Here is a 7,836-nt window from a genome sequence, read left to right on the forward strand (position 1 = left end):
CTTTATGGGAGTCTCGGAGTTGGTTCGTTTCTCCCTCCCTCCCTCTCGCTCGCTCCCTCCGTTCTCTTCCCGGTCTTTTTTTTTTTTTTTTTTTTTCCTCCCTTTCCTTTTTTTTTTCCTTCTTTTTTTCCCTTTTTTTTTTTTTTTAAGTGTTATTGTTATTGTTGTTATTTATTTGTTGGGGTTTGGTGGCGGTGTATTTTGCTTGCTCTCCACCCTGCGTAGCGGGGCTTGGGGGGGGTGTCGGGGGAGGCAGCAGCTGGGGCCCCCGCGCACCCCCGGGGAGGAGCGGCGAGGCAATCTGGCCGCGCTGGAATGGCCGCCCCACGCCGGCCGGTTCTCCTGCCTCAGCACAGCTCGGCAAGGCACGAAACGGCACGGCTGGGCTCGGCTCGGCGGGCGGCGGCAGGGGACTCGGCGCGGAGCGGCTGCTCCGAGCGTGCTTCACACAAAGGGGCCGGCAAGTGAAGAGCCATTTGCGGCCGGCGGGGACGTGGCTGGGAGCCGCGGAGAGGGGGCGCTGCCGCGCCCGCCAGCCCGCCGCCGGCCCCGCCCTCCGTGCCCGGCCCCCCGGCGCCGCCCGGCCCCCCGCCGGGTACGATGGAATCCCCTCCGCGGCCTGCCGCCGCTGCGCTTTCAGACCAGTCCGGCCTGTCCGCAGCACCGAGGGGAGACGGGAGGGCAGGGCGGCAGCGGCGGCAGGGGAGGGAGAGGTTCGGCCCGGGCGTTGGGTCCGCCATGGGTCGGCCAAGGGCAGGTCTCTTGGGGTGGCCTTATGGGAGCGCCCCGGCTCATCTCCACGGCCCCCAGCCCATCTCCATGGTCTCACGTCCATGCCCACTGCTCCCGAGTCCGTTATGCAAAGGTCGGGTCAGGCGCCCCGTGCCCTGCCTCCCGCTGGTTGAGCAAAGTGGAGCTGTAAGCAGGGTCCGGTGAGTTAGGTGAGTCCTTCGTTTTCTGTCCCAGCAGCGAAGACATCATCCAGAATTCGTGGTGGCAAAAATAAACTGTGCTCCATGTGCATACCTCAGAAACCAGGAAACAAGTGGAAAGTAAAAAACCACTCACGCAATACGTCAGGTGGGCTTGATGGTGCCGTGGGCAGTACTGACACCAGGATGGGTGGAGGAGAGATGCTTGAGGAGATGGGCGAAATGAGAAGGCAGGAAGGATGGAGAAGAACATTGCGAGGGGACAATGGACAGAAGCACAATTAGCTGCAAACAAGTGGAATGCGGGAAAAGGATTGCGGAGCAAAACAAGGTTTAACAGGCAAAAACAATGAAAGAAGGGGTGACTTTAAGACACCATGAACAATCCCACTGGATTTCCTGCTGAGACTCTGGTAGTTTTAATCAGGACAGAAAGGATGGAACAGAAAGGATAGAGGAAAGACACTATACTGAGCTTAGATGATGCCCTACAGAGGAATTGTATTGCAAAAAGAAAGGAATGCCTTTCCTTTAAATAATAACAAATTAGTGAATGCCACACAAATAAGCTGAGATGATGATAATTAACAGGAAAAGTTACATTTATCAAATGCTCGTGAACGTTTATGTCATGAAACAGTAGGGATCTGAAGAATTTTTAAGAAGATATGTAATGCACATTGTCAGACAAAACTGACTTATCACTTGAAAAAAAAATCAACGTAAAGATTTCAAGGGGACTCAGTAGTGAGAAGGAGCAATTCACAAATTTCAGGTGAAGAAAACACTGTGAAGATCTGTAATTTGTACTCAGATATTTTGATATTGTAAACAAATTCTTCAAGACAGTCTTAACTCTTGAGTTTCCTCTATGGCTAACAACCTGCTTAATTGTCTGAAAAAAAATTAATAATAATCCCTAAGTCATGTAAAAAAACCCCTAAAACTCTAGAGAAAACAGGTTTGAAGCAATATGCCTTTTCCAGGATTATTTGATCCAAAATATCTCAGAAGATTCATGGTTGTCAGTTCAACACAGTTTTAAATCTGATGGCAATAGATGTTTTCCTTAAACATGCAATTACAAAAGGATCTCTGTTGCTTTCTTTTTGATAATATTTAAAAGCCCCATGGCCTTGGAGAAAAGCTTGGAAACATGACCCAGAAAAAAGCTTCAGAAAGCAAAGGGAAAGGCATTAACACTTTTTTTAAATCTCATGATTTTTTGGCATCTGACTCATTATTTTGCATGTTTGGGATTAGACATTTCAAAAGTTAAAAAAAATCCTAAAAAAGACTTTCCTTTGCAAGAAGTGTGCTTGACGCCTGACAGATATATCACTGCTGAGAGTGGCTGATATGTGGACCGTGATTTGACAAAGTGAATGGGAGACAGATTGTGAGCTCTGTATTGAAAAGCTGCTGTTGAGAAACTTGTTATTCATGGACCACAGATTTAGTTTTCAGCCTGTGGATGGAGAATGTTGGTGGAGATACTCTGATGCTAGAAGAGCTGTCTTCCCCCTCTACTCTGCCCTAGAGAGACCACGTCTGGAGTATTGTGTCCAGTTCTGGGCTCCCCAGTTCAAGAGGGACAGGGAACTACTGGAGGGAGTCCAATGAAGATTATTAAGGGACTGGAACATCTCTTCTGATGAGGCAAGGCTGAGAGACCCAGGGCTGTTTAGTCTGGAGAAAAGAAAACAGAAGAGATCTTATTAATATTAACAAATATCTGAAGGGTGGGTGTCAAGAAGAAGGAGCCAGTCTCTTTCCAGTGATAGGATAGAAGCAATGGACACAAACTGGAACCCAGGAGGAAAATCTTTACTATGAGGGTGCTGGAGCCCTGGAGCAGGCTGCACAGAGAGGTTGTGGATTCTCCTTCTCCAGAGAGATTCCAAACCCACCTGGCCGTTGTGATCCTGGGCAAGCTGCTGTGGACGACCCTGCTTTGGCAGAGGAATTGGACTGGATTATCTCAAGGGGTCCCTTCCAGCCTCCACCATTCTGTAATTCTGTGATTCCATGATCTAGGCAACCAGTGGATGCAGGTGCATACCGATGTGTGCTGGTACAGCAGCCCTAGTGCAGAGGTAGAGGTGTCAGTACCAGCAAGACTAGAACATCCAATGACAAAAAGTAGAGAACTGGCTCTTTATTTATAGGAAATATCACTGACTATTGCCTTAAGAGAGGCTTCGACTTCCTGGGAGTCTGTAGGACTTTACAACTATACCATTTGCTTTACACAGCACTTCAAGTTATTTTCAGTACTTAATGATGCAGGCCCTGAGAGGTTATAAAATTTTCCTGCTACTTACAGAGATGATTTAATCATCAGGATGGCAAAAACACCTGAGATTTGTGGCAGTTATCTGTACCGTTTGTAAAAATTAAAAAGCTACGTGTACTAATCTATTGAGTGTTCTTTTGTTTTGTAGGGGACATTTTCTCTGGGGTTTTCAGAATAATGCATATGTGGAGACTGGAACAGAAAATGTTAATGCTGTTAGAGGTTTTGCCTCTCTGGACTGAGAAAGCAAGGCCCTCTCCAGGGTAATTTGGTGCTATATCAGACTTGGCCACTTTAGCTCATGGAAATGGATTTTCTAGAAGAAGGGGAAAAAAAAAAGTTGCAGCAGATTAAAAAGAATGAATCAATTTTTAGAAGTTTGAAAGGAAGGAACATTTGTTCAGAAGGACACTGAGTTTTTAAAGCCATTCAACATTCAAGTGAATGTCTCCAAAATGGTCTTGAAAGAGGTTCCTCTACCAGCCTGTGAGAAGAATGTCATTGCTTTTCCCATATAAATAGGAACAAATGCCTTGAGAAACATGATCTGTATCTGCTGATACCAAAAAAGTTGTTATTCTTTTAAATGCTGTCTGCTGGAGTGAGACTACGTGGTGTGAATATTCTCCATGCAATGGAGAACTCATGGGGCATTCCTTGCCAAACAGCACTGTGGATGAAAGAACTTTACAGAGCAGACTGGAGACCTAAAAAAGGTCATTAGACAGGCAAGCCACAAATGGATCAGCAGCTCCTTTTAGCTGAATATAACTGAGGGTAGAGACATGGGTGTAGAAGATGAGGGGAAGTATTGTACACACTCACCCTCAGTTTGGGCTGACATGCCTAGAGCCATCGTTGGAGGCGGAGTACTGGCAGGGCAAATCTTCAGTCTGAACCAGTCCAGCCCTTCACATGTTTTCTTGGAGGCTCTGCAATGGTCAGCCCATCAGAATTACAAGGAACATGTAAGTATATCCTAAGATAACAGGTCATTTTCTTGTGTGCCCTAATGTCTTGCCCAGCTGCTCCCTCTAGGACCAGGGGGGCACCAGTAGGCATGAATCATGTTCTTAGCCAAAGAGAAATGGAAGTAGCTTAGTTTAGAAAAGAATCTAGCCCAACATCTTTTTGTTTTAGTCTCCCACATCTATACTCAGTTTTATTTGGAATCTCCAGACAAATATGTCTGATCATCTATTATGAAGAGAAGATTTACTGATTTTCCTGGGAAGAAGGAAATGTGAGACTTTTATGGCTTTTATTTATTATACACAGGTGTCACAAGACCCTTTTTCATGAGGCTGTTTCTTTAAAGAAATGCTTTCCCCTACATATTTAAGAACAGCTGGATATGGAAAATCATGTTGTTTCTTGTTTTGTGGGCTACACTTTGGGAGCCAGGAGGGCCATCTAAGCTAAAAGGGTAGCCATGAGATTTTGCTGAGAAAATCCCTCCTCAAATTTTTGCTTTACTCGCTGATCCCAAGACCATTTACCTTACAGAACAAAGCTCAGTGCTCATCAATTTCTAGAGAGTAGTTAATTAAACAATAATAGGATGAAGGGTCTACCCCTTTTGTGTGGATGTCCTGTTTCATGTCCTTAAACTGGGTATGACACTTGGATCTGGGAGGATGCAGAAGATAATGATATTAAGATTACAGAATATTTAAAACAAAGTAATTAATCTGTTTTGGTTTTCCATCAGAATGAACTCAAATCCTTTAAGAACTTGATTCATTTTAAGTGTTGTTGACATTGTGGGCATGCACTCCTAAGTGAGCATATATCAGTGTATTTAAACAGAAACATTTGCAATGTGGGATCAAAACTTAATAGTGGTGATATATGCTTCAGAGAATTTAAACAGGATTTAAACCTACCTAGTAGTGTCTCAAATCAAGTGTTGTCAAACATGTAATGAAAGAGGCATCTTCATTTATTTTAGCCACTGTCTCTGTCTTGTTTAATTTGTTGGCAGTGAAAATGACCAGCCCCAAATTATCACACTTGCATGGAATTAAATTGCTCTCATCTCTGTAAGGAAGTAAAGATCACTTCCAAAAAAGTTAAGGAAACCCCCCTGACTTCCCTTTTCTGCAAAGCAGAAAGAAAACCTGAGTCTTGCCATATTTTCTCATTCCAAACAAACGATATGCAGCCAGTTTTACAGATAGAGGAGCAGTAGACACATGGGCTGAGCCCAAACCCATGTTTGACATCTCACAAAAACTCCTCACACACTCATCTGCCATTGCCTACAGTAGGAATTAAGCACACAACATCTCACAGAGTCAAGAGCTTAAATAAGCAGTGAGAGAAATATAAAAATGTAAAATTCACCTTGCATATTTGCAGCTTCGATCCATTCCCATATGCTTCAAAGGCACTGCCAGCTGGTTCCATTCAAGTTACCAAATTTAATGTGGCCTTGCAGACACACAAAAGGTAGGTCAGTCTTGAAACGAAACACTTCACCAGGCCTTAGAAACAAATTATTTGTCATGGTCAGCGAAACAAAGGGAAACATGAAGTTCCCTCTCCCCCCCCCAAGATTCCCTATCTTATCAAGTGATTATGTATAAGATACACTGTCCACATGGTATTCAGGAAGGCTCAAAAATACATCACAGTATGGTGTATGCTAGTTCTCAATTGCAAGATATACCCAAGTGCTAAGGTTGCCAATTTCCCACTCTTCCACTTATCTTGTTAAATCAATCATGAAACATCTAGAAGTATAAAGGATCAAGAATTTTTGATTTCATGCTATTTATTTTTTTTTTCCTGAAGTGTACTGGAGGACTGAGGCAGGGTTTCAGAAACCCTGCCTTTTTTGAAGGAGAGATGTGGTTTCAACCATTTATTTTACAATTTAAAAAGGCATTTTGGTTTTTCTTCTGAAAAGTGAGGATTTGTAGAAGGCATAGAAATGTTATCTGGGGATTGCATCATATCAAGTATCTTCAGGACAAACCTGTACAAATGTTTGACACCATTAAAAATGCCCATCTGTATTTGCAGATATTTTACAAACGCCATCATCAGCTGAACGTGTCAGCTGAGTAGTCAGGACAAAGGACAGATGGAACAGAGGACTGGTCACAAGCAGAGACAGGTGACAACATGAGGACTAGTCTGTATCACCAGTTCTTTCATAGCATTGAAAAGGGAATTCTCATCTCCAGGACAGGGTTTTTAGTTCATAACAATGATGTCATCATTCTGCTTTTTGCTCAACTCCCAAATAGAGATGAATTGCCCCTGCATGAGCTCTGTTGGCTTGAGGAGATCTTTTATAGGCTTACATAAAATCTTTTTCTTTCCTTTTTTTTTTTCTTCTTTTTATGCTGTGCTGTCTCATCTGGCTCAGATGTCTTTTGCTAGAGAACAGTTTTTATTGTCCTTTGTATTCACATATTGTGAAGATCCCTGGATCTTTCTTAAAACTCCAAGCAAGGTGGGACTTTCAACAGGAGACTCCTACTCCATTATGTAAAAAAGTAGTCTCTGTACCTTCTTTTATGTGCTTTTAATTAGTACTTCAAGCCCAGAATTACAGATGCTAATAGAGAAAGAGATCAAAATTCTCTTCTCCCTAAGTACATATAAATATAGCAGAGAGTTCACAACTTACTCAGGTTTAATCTGCTTCCCTAAGGACTTGTGGTTATCATGAGAAAGGTATGACACAAGGGGGTACAGTTGGCATTTGAGGTGCAGAAGGTCAGGACTGAGGCACAGGAAAACTAGTTGGGAGTTTCCATGACAGCTTCCTGTTGTAGCAAGTAAGTCCAGTCCCATTCACACTTGATAGGCTGATACAAATACATCATCCACTTGTCATCCACCAGCAGTTTTTAAGGGGTTGGATAAATTGTTGGACTACCAGCTTGAGAAAAATATTTCCTTTTCTTCTAACTACATGGTTCTTTTCTTGATGGAGCTGTCACCCTCAAATCTAATCAAATCCTTTTTTGGACTTTCTATTTTGAGAGCTTCATGTCATACCTTTGTTCCACGATTAAAAATAAAAGATCTCTAGGTGCTGAAGAAGTCCTTGGAAAACTGTAAGTGATGGAGCCAGCATTTACAGAGCATAGCACAACAGGTCTGACTGACCTTAGGAGCAACAGGAGATCACCACTTCTCGTGGATGAGCTATTCCTGAATGTCTGCTGTATAAGGTAGAAATACCTTTTTTTGGGGTCAAGGCTGCCACTTTCTGCTTCTCCTATTCTTTAACAGAGATTGTCTATTACAGGGACATGTTTAATATTATCTATTTAAGGAATATCATCATTTCTATAAATTCCTGAAATCCTGTGCCTTGTTCTATGATATCTTAAGATAAAAATACATCAGTGGTGCTAATTCAAATTCTTATACTGTTTTGCTGAGGGTTATTTGCTTGAGGGGTTTTTACGTTTTACTTTTTATCACAGTCAAACTGCAGCAATTAATGTTTGTGGCTGTCCTCCAACAAATCATCTGCCTTGATTCTGCCTACCAGAGTGCAATCATCACTGTTTTCTTATTGGAATGACCCTTGCTCTGGTTTTTCAGCAGTTTACAGGAGTACCAGTTGAAGGGGTTGTATGGCCA

The sequence above is a fragment of the Indicator indicator genome, chromosome 31, assembly GCF_027791375.1.
Source record: "Indicator indicator isolate 239-I01 chromosome 31, UM_Iind_1.1, whole genome shotgun sequence".
NCBI lineage: Eukaryota > Metazoa > Chordata > Aves > Piciformes > Indicatoridae > Indicator > Indicator indicator.